Raw genomic sequence first — 18,558 nt, 5'->3', positions numbered from 1 at the left:
ATGGGTGTTATCTAGTGCTGGACTAGATAAATAAGAAGTCCTTCTGGGAAGCCCTGTTTGCCCCCAGCTCTTGCAAGTTTCCTAACTGGTATTGCACCACAGGTGTTTGAGGTATCCAATAGAAATTAACCACAAAAATTAAGACATTACAAGTGACCCTTAAATAGGGGTAGTCTGTTCCCAGTTGTTTCAGCTGCTCTTGTATCCCAAGGTCTGGACTGAAGAGTGCTACCTCTCTTGCCCTACTATCCCTGCATACCACAAGGGTCTGTAAGTAATGAAAGTAACTTTCAAAGGATGGATATGTCATTGAGGCCTAACTGCAAATGACTCCTTAAAGGCAAGGCTACTCTGGAGGAGCACATATCATTAAATACCCTTCTTGGGTACGTCTGTCTGTGCCTCTGGTAGCTGAGTAGGATAGTAATTACTGGTTAAGGGGCAATTCATACAACTTTTGCCAAAACATAAATGCCATCCTTTTCTTTCCAGTAAGGATAATAATAATCTTTAAAATGTCTTTTTACTTTAAGAAATATCTCTTGGTATTGCTTGGTTTTGGCTACTGAGCTGTACATGTTGTCTGTATGGTTTGGGTATTAGTTTCTATTCAGATGTATGCTTTGCTAATGTTTTTGACCATGTTATAGCTTGCCACTTCACCCCAATGCTCATTTCCTCTCCTGTGCATAAGCTGCACTGCCCAGTGACATCCCACCATGCCACTTGTTCACCTATCTTGTTCCCAACACCCTTGGGATCACTCTCCAGACCCAGTTCTGAATTTTCTTCTAATAGTTTTATGCTTTTATGTCTTTTGATCCAGTCTTTAATTCATTTTACTTGAGATGCAGGTCTTATTGTGTAGAAAATGATTGGGTTGTATGCTTTAGTACTTACTATATTAATTGCCATTCATTGAAGTAGAAAGAATAACCATTCTTCCTTCTTAGACCAATGCTTTGCCTAGAGCTCATTTCATCCATAGTTTGATGAGATCAATATGGTGAACAAGCATTGACTCTCTGCATCATCCAGATATATGTCTGACCACAGAGTGACCGACTTAAGATGGCAGATAAGAATCCATCTTCAGGGACTTAGAGGCATTGTTCCTTAGACTTAATGCTTAAAACTGCTGTTTCTTTTCTCCTATTTTAACATTAAAAATAGACACTCATTCAAGTGTAAGTATAAATCCAAGCAGTAACAGGAAACAATAGCAGGGTCATCATCATCATCCCCAGCGTAAACCAAAGGTTGCCACCAAGCACACGGACCAAGGCTTCTCATGAGGGAAGCTGTGGGAACATGAATATCAAGAAGTTGTTGAGGAAAAAATCCTCTCTTTATCAATGCAGAGCATTTCTAACTGTAGGACGAGTCTCAGATCCTTCTGTTTACATACACCCCCATGAACACAGAGAGACAGACAGACAGACAGGCAAACAGACATAGAGATAAATACACACAGACAGAAAGAAATGCACACACACACACACACACACACACACACACACACACACACAGACACACACACAGTGTCCCTAATGGTTTTTTCATCCCCTAGGAAACCTACAGCCATGAGGATGCTCACTCTGCTCACCACCCTTCTGCTCCTGGCCCTCCAGACCAGGCAGAATCTCCCCAAGGAAGCACTGAAGAGGCTCCATACAAGGAGCAGCTGGTGGGGGTGGGCCAGGATGTTTCCATATCCTTTGGAGGGGAAAAAGGCACTGCTCTCCTAGATTCAGGTGAGAGAAGTCATCATACTAGAGACACGGAGTAGAGAGAAAGGGTAGAGTTAAGCTCTGAAACTGGGTCACCCAGGTGACCTGTCCAGCAGGTCCAGTAATTCCAGGGTTCCGAAAGGGGCACTAACTGAGGGTCAAAAGGGAGGAGGAGAAGAACGGAGACCAGGCAGAGGGAGGTTCAATTGTCGAAGTCTCATTTAATGTTCTGTGGTACACAGGTTTTAAGATCTCAGAGGAAGAGTTCTTCTCAAGGCAGGAAGAGATAAGGGTCCTCTGGTGGAGACATCTGATGTTTGCACAGGCTGGAGCATCCCTAAGTTATCTCAGGACTTCCTTCCACCACAATTACTGGAGAGGCTCGTCTTTTTTTTACTCAGGACCTTTGCCCTGTCAGCTCTCCGGGCCGAAGTGAGGATCTCTAATGGCTTCCCACACCCAGGTGACTTTACTACTTCTTTATTTTCCTCATTGAAAAGCAAGAACCAAATAGGTCAATTTCTTTCTGTAAAGATTTGTTTGTGAATGTCACGTGGTTTAATACATAAAGAAACATTGTGACTGTTTTCTTTTAGGTCTAAATGGCTAGACTTGGTCTATTGTACTATGTCTATTATATTTCAGAACTTGGAGATATCTGTTTAGATATTTATGTAATGGCAAGAATACAAAAAATGAAAACAAAATTAAGACAAATGGGGAGTAGTCTCTAGTTTTGTGCTCACCATGTATATTTATTCATATTGATCATGACTGATCATACAGCTATCATTAATGACCAATGTGGAGAGCCCATTTCACACAGCACATATTGTGCGTATGATCTCTTCCACACTGCTGACTCAGGTACTAAATACCGTATATGATCTCTGTTTCCCCAGATTGAAGTCAGGCTTTACCTGCTATTGCAGACTCCCACGCTATGGTTTTAGAGAAAATCGCTCTGGGACCTGCCATGATGGTGACTTCACCTTCCCACTGTGCTGCCTCAAAGCACTAAGAACAAGAAGAATGCATTTGTCATATGACCTTGGATCTTGAAGGAGATTGTTCTTTGTCTTATGTTGTGTCCTTGAGTTTCCTCTTCCTTTATACTCAAATAAAGTTCTTATGGCAAGTTCCCTCTGCATGTACTTGATGATGGTCTCCAAGCAGGACTCTGAGCATCAAGTACCAGAATGCTACAAAGAAATTTGGGCTTGGGTCTGTAGGAGTGTCGGTTATCACACAGGCCTCTGATGGATAATAAGAAAGGTCAATGCTGTTGCAAGCGTCCTAATTTCTCATCTTATAACCCTGCCCCATTTAGATCAGAACCACTCTTAAAGTCATTGGCTGTGTGGGATTTAGACAACATGGTCATCCCCATTTTTGCAATGTCACAATGACCCAACTTTTCAAAGAAACCAGTCTCTTCATTATACATGCTAGGATTTACAATCAGGGCAGTCCAAGATCATTTATCTGCTCATAAAGCCCTAAGTGTGTGTCACCTCTACAGATACAACTGTAAGAAGCATTAAGCATCAAAGGTATGAAATAGGAAGTGTGATGGTTTATATATGCACTGCTCAGGGAGCGGCATTTTTAGGAAGGGTGGCCCTATTGGAGTTGGTGTGTCACTGTGGGTGTGGGCTTTAAGACGTCCTACATGCCTGGAAGTCAGCATTCTTCCAATAGCCTTTAGATGAAGCTGTAGAACTCTGAGATTCTCCTGCACCATGCCTGCTGAGATGCTGCCCTGCTTCCTGCCTTGATGATCATGGACTGAACCTCTGAACCCAGCCGCAATTATATGTTGTCCTTTTATGAGTTGCCTTTGTCATGGCAACTGTTCACAGCAGTAAAACTCCAACTAAGCCAAGAAGTAAAGCAGGAAGTCTCACTCAGGTATACTAATCACCTGAAGTATCTGTACATCTGTGGAAGCTGGATTTGATATATGCAGGACTGACTTTGAACACACACACACACACACACACACACACACACACACATACACACACACCACACACACGCACACATCATGTGCTCAGGTCTTCAGCTATACATTAAGATATCTAGGTGTAGATATCTTAGGATATCTTTATCTATACTTCTCAATTGATGCTAAGTTGTTGGAAAATGTGACTAGTGTGACATCACCACATATCCGGGGACACACAGAGGTACAACAGGAGGGATCAGGTCCCAGAGAACAGCATCCTCAATCACTATGCCAGCTCTTGCCACCTGTACAGGTACCTGAATCCTGAACCAAACATAGTGGCCTGCAGATGGACCTGGAGACCCTAAGCCTCCAGTTCTTAACAACCAACCACCAAATTTAACAGGCATTTATGAGGATACCTCCATATTCATCTCTCACCCCCTGAAGCCACTTTAAGGTACTAGTTTAACTCTAGGAAAATAAACAGTGATTCCCAAGCCTTCTACGTTCCAAAGAGCTACAAGAAGCTGTGGTGGCTTTCATGAGCTCACAGTCTCCCTAATGCTCAGAATATAAGTTAATTCACAGATTCCAGCCTCCTTTCTTGCGTTTCCTTTGATTTTCTTGGAATGATGGCTTTGTAACTAATGTGGGAATATTTAGAACTCAGCAGACTTGAGCTAGATGGCCTAACCTTTGAAGACACTCTGGGAAAAGAAGAATCTAAGACAGCCATGCCACCTGATGGTCAACGCCAGACTATCTGTCCACTTCTCTACAGAGCTTGTCATTTTTTCCTGGAACACTCTGGACTCTTGGTCAGAATCTCATGCAGAATGTCTTTTAGATACTGAAGCAAACCAAAGCAGCTGAAAAAAATTACAGACAGTCCTGGCGCTCAACAGAGTGCATTTCCCTGCATGCTCCTAGGTGATTGGCTATTGAACAGTTTGGCTGTGGGTGTAAAGACAAGGTGAAGAGACAAAGATGAATCAGAAATATAAGACCCTCAGGACTTATAGTCATCTTTGAGGCTCTTCTTCTGGGATACAGGAGCCTACTAACCTAGGAAGCAGGAAAGATGTTTATCTTGTTTGTTTCTGGTCACTAAAATGTGGATCACAGAACAATGAGTCCTTTGATTTAGGGTTAGACTTTAGTGTTTGCATATGTGTAAGGGAAGGGAATGACATGGAATTGTGGGAAGGCCATACAAAGCTCCCTTGTTCTTCCTGAACTTTTGGTGTTCCTCTGATCTGGGGTTTCTACCTGTACCACATGTTGCATCTCTGTGATGACTGACTATGGCTACTTCATGGGCAAAGGCAAAGTAAATGATGAGCTTCTTTGATCTATAGCTGCTCAAATATTTATCACCAGTCATGTGAACTGCTCTCTGGTGTAACCTATTGCTCTGGTGGTGCATATTAGAATGCACCAGGAACATCTGTCAATCCTCAGAATACATCATATACTTCCATTAATATATATTCCTGTATTTTAAAGACACATTTCTAGGAATGGCTACAGATTCTGAAAATGTTTTCACTCTGCAGAAATGTGAACCACAATCAACCTTTGAGAAACAGCCTCTGTACCCTGCATAGAAGAAGCTTCTGTCCTGACTCCTTGTGTCATAGTTTTCTAGTGTTTTCTGGCTCAAAACAAGTCTCATTCAAGCACAACTGAGACCAGGCCTGGTGGCATAGGCTTGTAACACTAGGATGAAGTCAGCAACAGGACAGCAATACCCATAGCAGACTAGGCTACATGCTAACACCTTGTGTCACAAGGAACAAACATGCACATGACAATGGCTGCAGTCACTCTACTGACTTTCTTCAAAGTGTTCTTCAAAGCTTTTTAAACATTAATTAATTAATTTACATAGCAAACATTGCCCCCCTACCTGATCCTAGTCTCCCTTCACAGAGTCCCTCCCCCTTCTCCTCTGAGAGAGTGGGGCACTTTTATGGGTATTCTTTCACCCCAGTGCATAAAATCTCTACCGAATTAGGTACACCCTCTTCCACTGAGGCCAGAGAAGGCAGCCTTGGAGACTGAGCGGCCTGCCTGCCACATATGTGCTGGGTCAATGGTTCAGTCCTTTGCTCTTTGGTTGGTGGCTCAATCTCTATGAGCTCCCAGGAGTAGAGGTTAGTTGACTCTCTATGTCTTTCTGTGGAATACCATCCTATTCAGGGCATTCAATCTTTCCCTCAACTCTTCCATAAGCATAGTTATCCTCAGTCTAAAGCTTGGTTGTAGGTATCTGCATTTGTTTCAGTCAGCTGATGGGTAGAACCTCTTACAGGACAGTTTTGCTAGGCATATCATAACTGAATAGCATTAATATGATATGCCCAGTTAGAGACTGGGCCTTGCCAAGTGGTTGGGTTTCAAGGTGGGCCAGTTACTGGAGGGCTATCTTTGTTCCATCATTGTCCATGCATTTCTTTTAGACAGGACAAATTTGTGTTGAAAGGTTTATGGGTGGTGTCTCTATCCCTCCACTAGGGAACCTGCTTGGCTACAGGAGATGGCCTCTTCAGATTCTATTTTCCCACTGGTAGGCATCTTTTCTAAGGTCACCACCCCAAATGACTCCTGGGAGCCTCACCTTCCTAGAGATTCCCCCTGCCCTGCTCCCCCAGCAGCTTCAGATTTCCATTAATTATCCTGGCCCTACACCCTTCTGTGCACATCCTGCAAAGAGAGAGTGATCTCCCAGCAGAGCTTTCACTTCTGAGCACAGAGGTGAGATCACCACCTTCTCTCTGGAGGGGAACAGCTAGGAGCACACAGGGCCTAAGATCAGTGGAGCAGCTGGGACAGAAGTCTTCCTGCTGCCATTGGCACCAGGGAGTGAGGACACTCCACACCCTTCCCCAGAGAGAGTGATCTCCCAGCAGTGCTTTCAATACTGAGCTCAGAGTACTTAAGACATAGGCTTACAGTCTCACAGGAGGAACAAACTCCAGCCAGAGAGAACAATACCAGCTAGCAGCAGAGATAACCAGTTGGCAAAAGGCAAGCACAAAAACCTACCAACAGAAAGCAAGGCCACTTGGCAACATCAGAACCCAGTTCTCCCACCACAGGGAGTCCTGGATACCCCAACACAACGAAAAAGCAAGAGTCAGATTTAAAATCATATCTCATGATGCTAATAGAGAGCTTCAAGAAAGACTTAAATAACTCCCTTAAAGAGATATAGGAGAACATCTGTCAACAAGTAAAAGCCCTTAAAGAGAAAACACAAAAATACCTTAAAGAAATACAGGAGATCATGGGTCAACAGGCAGAATCCCTTAAAGAAGAAACACAAAAATCCCCTAAAGAATTGCAGGAAAACACAATCACGTGAAGGAATTGAACAAAACCATCCAGGATCTAAAAGTAGAAGTAGAAACAATAAAGAAATCACAAAGAGAGTCATCTCTGGAGATAGAAAACCTTGGAAAGAATTCAGTAATCATAAATGCAAGCATCAACAACAGAATACAAGAGATAGAATAGAGAATCTCAGGTGCTGAAGATATCATAGAAAATATTGACTCAAAAGGCAAAGAAAATGCAAAATGCATAAAGCTGGTAACCCAAAACATCCAGGAACTCCAGGACACAATGAGAAGACCAAACCTAAGGATTATAAGTATAAAAGAGAGTGAAGATTTTTAACTTAAAGGGCCAGTCAGTATCTTCAACAAAATTATAAAAGAAAACTTCCCTAACATAGAGAAAGAGATGCCCATGAACATACAAGAAGCCTTCAGAACTTCAAACAGACTGGACCAGAACAGAAAGTCCTCCCAGCACATAATAATCAAAACACCAAATTCACTAAAGAAAGAAAGAATATTGAAAGCAGTAAGGGAAAAAGGGCAATTATAAAGGCAAGCCTATCAGAATTACAGCAGACTTCACACCAGAGATGGTGAAAGTTAGAAGCTCATGGGTAGACCACATACAGACCCTAAGAGAACACAAATGCCTGCCCAGGCTACTATACCCAGCAAAACTCTCAATCATAGACGGAGAAACCAAGATATTCAAAGATTAAAACAAATTTATGCAATATCTGTCCACAAATCCAACACTACAAAGGATAATAGATGGAAAATGCCAACACAAGGAAGGAAACTACACCCTAGAAAAAGCAACAGAGTAATCTTCCAACAAACCCAAAATAAGATACACACAAAAACATAAAAATAACATCAAAAATAACAGGAAGCAACAATCACTATTCCTTAATATCTCTTAGCCTCAATGGATTAAATTCCCCATTAAAAAACATAGGCTAACAGAAATATTTCTCATGTAAATCTTCAATTTTATCAGAAAATGTTTGTAATTCCCCTTTTAATTAATTTAATAATTTTTATGTCTACCATTTAATCTGCATTATTTTTCATGATAATTTTCAATTTTAATGTCTTTCTATATATTTCCTCTATTTTATCAGAAATGTTTTCAATGTTAATGTTTGATTTTATCACAAATATTTCTTATTCTACCTTCAATTAACTTAGAAAACTTTTTCTTAAATTTTTATTATTCGGTATAATTTATTTACATTTCAAGTGATTTCCCCTTTTCTAGCCCCCCACTCCCTGAAAGTACCGTAAGTTTTTATATGTACCATTTTATATGTAAAATTTTCCATGAAATAGTCAGTTTTAATGTTTGTCTGTATATTTCTTGAATTTTACTAGAAATATTTTCCATGTAAATTTTTAATTTTATCTGAAAATGTTTATAATTTCATCTTCAATCACCTTAGAATTATGGTTATACCTATTATTTTATCTGTATAATTTCCATGATAATCCTTAATATTAACATGTTTTTCTATATATTTCTTTAATTTTATCAGAATTTTTTCCATGTAAATCTACAAGTTTATCAGAAAATGTTTATAATTACACTTTTAATCAATTTAGGAATACTTTTATGCCTACCATTATTATATCCATATAAAAATTTCCATATCTCCAATTCTAACATGTTTTTCCTACATTTTTGTACAATTTTATCAGAAATATTTTCCATGGAAATCTTCAATTCTATCATAAAATGTTTCTATTTCATATTTCAATTAGTTTAGCAGTGCTTTTATGTCTACCACTTTATTCTAATTTTCCATGAGAATTGTCAATTTTACAATGTTTTTCTATGTATCTCTTCTATTTTATCTGAAATATTTTCCATGTAAATCTTTAATTTCATCCCAAAGTGTTTTTACTTCACTTCTCAATAAAAAAAGATGGAATTCTGAAAAAAAAAAATTGTCCTAGCCCTCTGGGCCTCTCTTCTGTCTCTCCCACACCTGATCCTGTGACCTCCTTCCTCTCTTCCTCCCCTCTACTACCCAGTTCCCTCCCTCCCTCTGCCTCCTATGACTCTTTAGATTCCCCTTCTAAGTGTGATTCAAACAGCCTGGTTTGGGTCTTCCTTCTTGTTTAACTTCTTTGGGTCGTGGGTTGTAGGTTGATTAAAGAACACTGGAACCAGGAACCATTATCTGGGCTTAAAGGCTGGAGCCTGAGTTTGTTTTTGTTTTTGGTTTTTTTGGTTTTTGGTTTTTCCTATTAGTAATTGACTTGCCTGGACTTGCCCATTTCTTAAATCTAGTTTCCTTAACTGACAATTTGAAGTCTGTCATGGAGTCAGCCTGGCCTTCTCATGAATTCTCCTCCCTCCTTCTCTCTCCCCTCCCCCATAAACCTGCTCTTCCCTCCCCTCCTCTTCTTACCTCAGGGTTGTATTGGAGACTATGGCAACTAGATCTTATCCAGTCTGCTGTTGCCTATAGAAAGCTGACATTGGTAAGCACTTCCTGGGTGTCTTTGTATACAGGAATCTAGAATTTGTCCTCAAGCACAAGTATCCTAACCACACCCCAACTACAACAATGCTAACACCACAGTTTACTGTAGTGTATCCTTTTTAATGGATTTTTAATAACCAGTTTTAATTAAATCAATTAAATAAAGCTTTGGGAAGGTTAAAAATATTTGTTCTTATTAGCATTATTAAAACCCATAATTTCTTTTTTGATTATTTCCTTCCATCCTTTCTTTCTTTCTTTCTTTCTTTCTTTCTTTCTTTCTTTCTTTCTTTCTTTCTTTCTTTCTTTCTTTCTTTCTTTCTTTCTTTCTTTCCTTCTTTTTCTTATTATTTTCTATATTTTTGGTTTATATTCCAAATGATTTTCCCTTTCCTGGTTCCTCTATCCCCATAAGTACCATAAGCCCTCTTCCCTCCACCCAGTCCCCATTTAACCCTCCCACTTCTCTGTCCTGGCAATCCCCTACAATGCTGCATCAAGTCTTTCCAGGACCAGGGCCCTCTCCTTCTTTCTTCTTGGTAATGATTTGAAATGTGAGTTGTGTCATGGGTATTCAGAGCTTCTGAGCTAATAGCCACTTATCAGTGACTGCATTCCACGTATCTTCTTTTGTGAATGAGTTACCTCACTTAGGATGATATTTTCCAGTTCCAACCATTTGCCTAAGACTTTCATGAATTCATTGTTTTTAATTGCTGAGTAGAATTCCATTGTGTAAATATACCACATTTTCTGTATCTATTCCTCCATTGAGGGATATCTGGGTTCTTTCCAGTTTCTGGCTGTTATAAATGAATCTGCTATGAACATAGTGGAACATGTGTCCTTATTGCATGCTGGGGAATCCTTTGGGTATATGCCCAGGAGTGGTATAACAGGGTCCTCCAGAAGTGTCATGCCCAGTTTTCTGAGGAACCGCCAGAGTGATTTCCAGAGTGGTTGTACCATCTTGCAATCCCACCAGCAGTGGAGGAGTGTTCTGCTTTCTCCACATCCTCTCCAACACCTGTTGTCTCCTGAGTTTTTAATCTTAGCCATTCTGACTGGTGTGAAGTGAAATCTCAGGGTTGTTTTGATTTGCATTTCCCTAATGACTAATGATGTTTAACATTTCTTAAGGTGCTTCTCAGCCATTCGAAATTCTTCAGGTGAAAATTCTTTGTTTAGCTCTGTACCCCATTTTTTAATAGGGTTATTTGGTTCTCTAGAGCCTAAATTCTTTAGTTCTTTGTATATATTGCATATTAGCCCTTTGTCAGATTTAGGGTTGGTAAAGATCTTTTCCCAATTTGTTGGTTACCATTTTGTCCTTTTGCCTTACAGAAACTTTGTAATTTTATAAGGTCCCATTTGTCAGTTCTTGATCTTAGAGCATAAGCTATTGATGTTCTGTTCAGTAACTTTCCCCCTATGCCCATGTTCTTAAGGGTCTTCCCCAGTTTCTTTTCTATTACTTTAAGTTTGTCTGGTTTTATGTGGAGGTCCTTGATACACTTGGAATTGAGTTCAGTACAAGGAGATAAGAATGGATCAATTTGCATTCTTCTACATGTTGACCTCCAGTTGAACCAGCACCATTTATTGAAATGCTTTTTTTCCACTGGATGTTTTCAGCTCCTTTGTCAAAGAACAAGTGACCATAGGTATGTAGGTTCATTTCTGGGTCTTTAATCCTAGTCCATTGATGTACCTGCATGTCACTGTACCAATACCACGCAGTTTTTAATACTATTGCTCTGAAGTATTACTTGAGGTTGGGATACTGATTCCCCCAGAAGTTCTTTTACTGCTGAGAATAGTTTTAGCTATCCTGGTTTTTTTTATTATTATTATTCCAGATGAATTTGAGAATTGCTCTTTCTAACTCTATGAAGAACTAAGTTGGTATTTTGATGGGGATTGCATTGAATCTGTGTATTGCTTTTGGCGTAATGGCCATTTTTACTATATTAATCCTGCCAATCCACAAGCATGGAAGAGTTTTCCATTTTCTGAGGTCTTCTTCGATTTCCTTCTTCAGACACCTGAAGTTCTTGACATACAGATCTTTCACTTGTTTGGTTAGAGTCACACCAAGATACTTTATACTGTTGGTGGCTATTGGGAAGGGAGTCATAATGGGACAAGGTAATATACTAGCAGATGATCATCCTGAAATGCCTGCCTCGGATTATTATATAATCTGTGACAGGTGAGCCCACATGCAGCAAGGCTGTAGGGGACTAATTTTAGGAAAGATTCCTGCTATTTATATGCTTTTCCTGTTATTATTATACATTTATAATAATCAATAAGTAATAGCACACCCCTTTGGAGCAGATCTCTGCAGATCCACAAAGATGTACTGTCTTATAGTGATGCTATGTAGACAAATAGATGACTTAAATTTTATTAATGATCCTATAAGAATTCCTAAAATTATATTCATGATAATTAAGCTGTTTTATAATGGGACTGCTACTAGGTCCTTTTCTATAGTCAAACTGCAATGAAAACTCTGCCAGTCTCCCAAGTGTCACAATTTTATTGCTCTTAGATGGCAATCAGACTTTCTCCTACTCAGAGCTCATTCCAAGAGGTTGTAAAACAATTAACCAAAGGTCATAAAAAGGGAACTAACAATTTATTATAGGTGCTAGGACAGAAGATAATCTATTGACTGGGTTTATCTATAAAAATCTTCACTTATAACTTAGTTATGGTTTCAAACTTTCTACGAACCTGTAGAGAAGACAGGTGATAGATGTTACTATATAGATAATTACTCCTAATGGATATGCATGTAAACATTCTCTGTTGTAAACTTCTATTTCAATTTATGACTTGGTATTTTGTGTGAACTTGTGATGGACTTTGTAACATGTGATCATGCATTCTGAAAGATGTATAAGTACTGAAGACAAAAGAGACAGATCACTACGACTACCAGTACTAGTGCTGCTGTTGCTACTACTACTACTACTACCACTTCTCTCTTTTCTCACATGAGCACCTTTTTCTCCTTTTTGCTCTCTCCTGTTCTCTCACTTTTCTCCAATTAGAAGAACTTTTCCCTTCCCTCTCCTCTCCTTCCCCTTCCCTCCCCTTAGGATCTTTCCACTTTTCCCTCTTAGATAGCTTTACATAAGAAACTTTTTACAACTTAAACTCATTAACCACTTCTTTAAGCATCCTATTTTTCTCCCTGAGAAGACTTCTGACTAGCAAGATAAAACTTAGAGCCCAGCAGTTCCTGCTGAGAAAGAACAAATACCACATTGCTTAATTCTCTGCTGTTGGGTTACAGGTGTTAATCACTTAAGGCAGCAGTCTTTCACCCTCAGAAAGAGCAAGGAAGTTTCTAGGACATTTTCGAAGTTATCATCAGCATTTTAGTACAGTTAGAAAGCCCTGAGACCCTCAGACTTCAAAGCCATCATCACCAGAGCCCTATTCCATGTCTCCACAACTACCCTTGCCTGGCCAGGAGTCTCTGGGCTGCTGGCATCCTCATTTCCCTAATTTCTTTCTCAGCCTGTTTATCATTTGAGTATAGGAAGGCTACTGATTTGCTTCAGTTGATTTATAAGCAGGCACTTTGCTGGAGTTGTTTATCAGCTGTAGGAGTTCTCTGGTGGAGTGTTTTGGGTCACGTAAGTATACCATCATGTCATCTGCAAATAATGATAGTTTGACTTCTTCCTTTCCAGTTTGTATCCCTTTGTCCTCCTTATGTTGTCTAATTGCTCTAACTAGGACTTCAAGTACTATATTGAAAAGACATGGAGAGAGGGGGCAGCCTTGTCTAGTCCCTGATTTTAGTGGGATCACTTCAAGTTTCTCTCCCTTTAGTTTGATGTTGGCTACCAGTTTGCTGTTTATTGCTTTTACTATGTTTAGGTATGGGCCTTAAATTCCTGTTCTTTCCAAGACTTTTAGCATGAAAGGATGCTAAATATTGTCACATGCTTTTTCAGCATCTAATGAAATGACCATGTGGTTTTTTTCTTTGAGTTTGTTTATGTAGTGGATTGTCTTGACAGACTTTTGTATATTGAACCATCCCTACATCCCTGGGATGAAGTTGACTTGATCATGATGAATGATCATTGTGATGTGTTCTTGGATTTGGTTGGCAAGAATTTTATTGAGTATTTTTACATTGATATTCATAAGGGAAATTGGCCTGAAGTTCTCTTTCTTTGTTGGATCTTTGTATGGTTTTAGTAATCAGCATACTGTGGTTTCATAGGAGTTGGGTAATGTTCCTTCTGTTTCTATTTTGTAGAATAGTTTGAAGAGTATTGGTGTTAGGTCTTCTTTGACGGTCTGATAGAATTCTGCACTAAAACCATCTGGTCCTGTGCTTTTTTTTTTTTTTTTTTTTTTTTGGTTGGAAGACTTTCTATGACCCCTTCTATTTTTTTTGAGTTATGGGACTATTTAGATATCTATCTGATCCTGATTTAATTTTGATATTTGGTATCTGTCTAGGAAATTCTCCATTTACTCCAAATTTTCCAGTTGTGCTAAGTATAGGCTTTTGTAGAAGGATCTGATGATTTTTTTAATATCCTGAGTTTCTATTGTTATACCTCCCTTTTCATTTCTAATTGTGTTAATTTGAATACTGTCTCTGTGCCCTTTGGTTAGTCTGGCTAAGGGTTTATCTATCTTGTTGATTTTCCCAAAGAACCAGCTCCTGGTTCTTTTGTTGATTCTTTGTATGGTTCTCTTTGTTTCTACTTGGTTGATGTTGGCCCTGAGTTTGATGATTTCCTATCTTCTACTCCTCTTGGGTGAATTAGCTTCTTTTTGTTCCAGGGCTTTCAGGTGTGCAGTTGGGCTGCTAGTGTATGCTCTCTCCAGTTTCTTTTTTGAGGCACTCAGGGCTATGTGTTTTCCTCTTAGCACTGCTTTCATTGTGTCCAATAGATTTGGGTATGTTGTGTCTTCATTTTCATTAAGTTCTAAAAAGTCTTTAATTTCTTTCTTTACTTCTTCCTTGAGCAAGGTATCATTGAGTAGAGTATTGTTCAGTTTCCATGTGTATGTGGGCTTTCTGTTGGTTCTGTTGCTATTGACGACCAATTTTACTCCATAGTGATCTGATAGGAGGCATGGGATTAGTTTGACCTTCTTATATTTGTTGAGGTCTGTCTAGTAACCAATTATATGATCAGTTTTGGAGAAGGTACCATGAGGTTCTCAGGAAAAGGTATATTCTTTTGCTTTAGGATGAAATGTTATATATATATATTAAATCCAATTGGTCCAAAGCTTCAATTAGTTTCACTGTGTCCCTGTTTTCCTGATTGGTCCATTGAGGAGAGTGGAGTGTTGAAGTCACACACAATTATTGTGTTAGGTGCAATGTCTGCTTTGAGCTTTAGTAAAGTTTCTTTTACGAATGAAGGTCCCCTTGCATATGGAGCATAGATGTTCAGAACTGAGAGTTTTTCTTGGTGGGTTTTTCCTTTGATCAGTAAGAAGTGTCATTCTGTGTCTCTTTTGATGATGTTAGGTTCAAAGTCAATTTTATCTGATATTAGGATGGCTACTCCAGCTTGTTTCCTGAGACCATTTGCTTGTAAAATTGTCTTCCAGCCTTTTACTCTAAGGTAGTGTTTTTCTTTGACACTGAGGTGTGTTTCCTGTATGCAGCAAAATGTAGGGTCCTGTTTACATATCCAGTCTGTTAGTCTATCTCTTTTTATTGGAGAATTGAGTACTTTGATGTTAAGAGATATTAAGGAATAGTGATTATTACTTCCTGTTATTTTTGATGTTGTTTTTATATTTGACTGGTTATCTTCTTTTGGCTTTGATGAAAGAAGGTTGCTATCTTCTGTTGACCCATATTCTCCTAAATTTCTTTAAATGGTTTTTGTGTTTCCTTTGTAAGGGCTTCTACCTTTTCATCCATTTTCTCCTGTATTTCTTTAAGTGATTTATTTATGTTTTTCATGTGTTCCTCTAACAGTTTCATGACCAGTGATTTTAAATCCAAATCTTGTTTTTCTGGTGTGTTGATGTATCCAAGACTTGCTATTGTTGGAGAATTGGGTTCAGATGCTGCCATATTGCCTTGATTTCTGTTAGTAAAGTTCCTTCATTTGCCTTTGCCATCTGATTGTCTCTGGCGTTAATTGCTCCTGCTGTCGCTGGCTGGTGCTTGAACCTCCTGTGAGCCTGTAAGCCTATTTCTGTACCACTGGATGACTGGGTTTCCCCTGGCAGAGATTGCTGATGTGCTGCCCTACTCTTGGGTGCCAATGGCGGCCTGGTGTGCCTTGCCCCAAGCAATGTTATACTCAGGTTGTCTCTGATCTGACGCCTTGGGGACCCCCTCCAAGCACAGATCAGTCTGTAGGGCAAATGTCCCCTCACAGAGCTAGCACACAGACAGTGGGCAGAGCTTCCCAGTCCCTTGGCATAGGTAGTAGCCTGATGGGCTGCCTCCAAAGCGGTGTTAGACTTGTGATATTCTCACCGTACCTGGTGCTGCATGTCCGGTCCGTTCGGGAGCCATGATGGCGGAGACCCCCTCTGCAATTTCTTTAGAGGTTCTCTGTAGTCATAAGTGATGTCCTCTGGGCCACATGGTACAACATGTATACAATACCAAGTTGATGGAGAAGATGTGATTTCAATAGGGACATGTCTTATAAGCATCACTCCCTACAGCAATTCTCAGTTATTATATAAACTGGAAATGCCTCAATGTTTGTCCAAGGCCAAGTAAAATGAACTGTTCGGACTCTTTGGAAGAAGGCTAAACTATGGGGACCATCTTTTCAGGACAACGGCATGCTTTTTATAACTAAACCCGGGGAAGTCTGTCTTGTGAAGGTTAGCATTTTCTTAAAATTTGTTTTATATTTATTCACTTATAGAGAGGACTCATATGCCACAGAACTCAGGTGGAGGTCAGAGGACAGGTAATGGCAGTCTGCTTGTTGATTTTATTATGTGGTTCCTGAGACTTGAACTCAGGTTGCCAGGAATGGTAGTAGCATCTCTCCCAGTAAGCAGCGTTGGTTCCTATTTGTTCCATTTCAGCTACTGGCTTTCTTTGTGCACAATTTGTTGCTGTTGGTGCTGTTGGTGGTGGTAGTTTGATATTTTATCTCTAGAATAGCCTCTTTGATTTTTACCTTATTCCTCATTACATGGAGTTCTTGGTATTCCTTGTTGAGTTACCTTGTCATTCTCTGAATGAGATTGTTCTAGCAGAATACATGATCCCTTCACATAAGAGATGCATTGTGAGTCCATTCATCTAAATTAGGGGCAAAAATAAGACAAGAGTGTGGACCAGGGCAGCAGCATCATTTGCGCTTCCTCATTTTACTTTGTATCTGGGGACTGTGCTCTTCTTTGCAATTGCTGCAACCCAGAGTCAAGGTTTTGTGTAAAACAGTTTCATTTAAGAGTCTGACCCTTGCATTCATTCCAAAGACTCATGACTAAGTCTCACAGCACCATGGGTAAATGTCATGTAACTACCGGGACTTTTTTTTTTCAAAAGTTTTATTTGTATTATATTTTATTTTGTTAAGGTTTTGTCACAGAGGTATTTGTGGCCATGGAGACCAGAGGAGGCCCTGAGATCCTCTGCATTACCAGTTATGGCTGGTTAAAATCTCTCCTGCAGGTGCTTGGAACTTAAACACAGTTCTCTGAAAGAGCAGTAATTGCGTTTGACGCTGAATTCCCAAAAACTGAGTATTTAAAAAGAAACCCTTCATTGTTTTCCATCTTCAATAAACTCCTTGCAGAAAAATAATCTGTGTTTATGCTTGTTTGATGCTTTGTATGTGCCTTAGTCAGGACTCTTCTGTGTCTTGTAGCAGAATCTTCAGTAAATCCTTTGTAAAAGAAGTCTTGGTTACATTTTAGCCAGATGCTAAATTTATATTTACATTTAATTTTACAATTTCATTACAATTTAAATTTTCAGGGTGCAGATTACATTTATCCAGGATGAGCAGGAGGTTAGATACAAAGTGACAAGATATTCTGCTCTAGCTATTTCTCTGTGTATCAGTTCTTCTGTCCATTAGGTTAGACTCACCCTCAAAAATGAGTCCCACATTTTCATGATCCATTTTTTCACTTGAAGGACATTATGTCATTTCCTTTCTGTAGCTGTAGTGAACTCAGAGGCAATGAAGGTTGTTGAGCAAGTGTCTCTGAGGGAGGATCCTGAGTCCTTGGGCATTTACCAAGCAGTGTACAGCTGTGCCGTGGAATTTCCCTCCAGTCCTGGGAGAATTCTCCACACTGACTTCCTTAGTTCCTGTGCCAGCTTACAATCCCACCACCAGTGCCTGAGCATTCCCCTTTCCCTAGACCCTCACTGCAACTTGTTGACAATTGTTTTCTTGATCTTAGTCATTCTGACTAGGGTTAGATGAAACCTATGAGAATTTTAATTTCCATTTCTTTGTTAAGATGGTTGAACACTTTAAAATACACCTCTCAGCTATTTTTATTAGTTCTTTGAAAGTTTCCAAAAACTGGTTAGCCTGTTTGGATAATACTCATCACTGAGCAAACTCTTCCCAGATTCACCCCCTTCCATAACCACCCAAGATCTTTTCCAATTTTTCTTCTCTTCTCTTTTCTTCTTCTTCTTCTTCTTCTTCTTCTTCTTCTTCTTCTTCTTCTTCTTCTTCTTCTTCTTCTTCTTCTTCTTCTTCTTCTTCTTCTTCTTCTTTTCTTCTTCCTCTTCCTCCTCCCCCTCCTCTTCCTTCTCTTCTTCCTCCTCCCCCTCCTCTTCTTCCTCTTCTTCCTCCTCCCCCTCTTCTTCCTCCTCCCCCCTCCTCCTCTTCTTCTTCCTCCCACCCTCCTCCCCCTCCTCCTCCTCCTGTTCCTCCTCCTCCCTCTCCTCTTCTTCCTCCCCCTCCTCTTCCTCCTCCCCCTCCTTCTTCTTGTCCTCCTTCTTCTTCTCGATCTGGACCAATTTGGGCTGCCCCTATAATTTTAGGTTTTCCACTGGAACTTGGTCCATTCACCAGGAGATACACTCAGAAAAGAAT

The 18,558-nt window shown here is 39.8% G+C and overlaps 1 protein-coding gene across 1 annotated transcript in view; it reads left to right on the top strand.

The window, feature by feature from the left end:
• Positions 1 to 204: 204 nt before the first annotated feature.
• Positions 205 to 18,558, top strand: part of LOC127668792 (neutrophil antibiotic peptide NP-2-like) — a 40,183-nt gene continuing 21,829 nt past the window's right edge. The window contains exon 1 of the mRNA XM_052162584.1: positions 205 to 270. The gene's annotated coding sequence lies outside the window, so the exon portion shown is untranslated. The remainder of the gene's footprint in view (positions 271 to 18,558) is intronic.

Source organism: Apodemus sylvaticus, chromosome 18, assembly GCF_947179515.1.
Source record: "Apodemus sylvaticus chromosome 18, mApoSyl1.1, whole genome shotgun sequence".
In the NCBI taxonomy this organism is placed as follows: Eukaryota; Metazoa; Chordata; class Mammalia; order Rodentia; family Muridae; genus Apodemus; species Apodemus sylvaticus.
The sequence above is the reverse complement of the archived record's forward strand: the minus strand, read 5'-3'. Positions and strand labels throughout refer to the sequence as shown.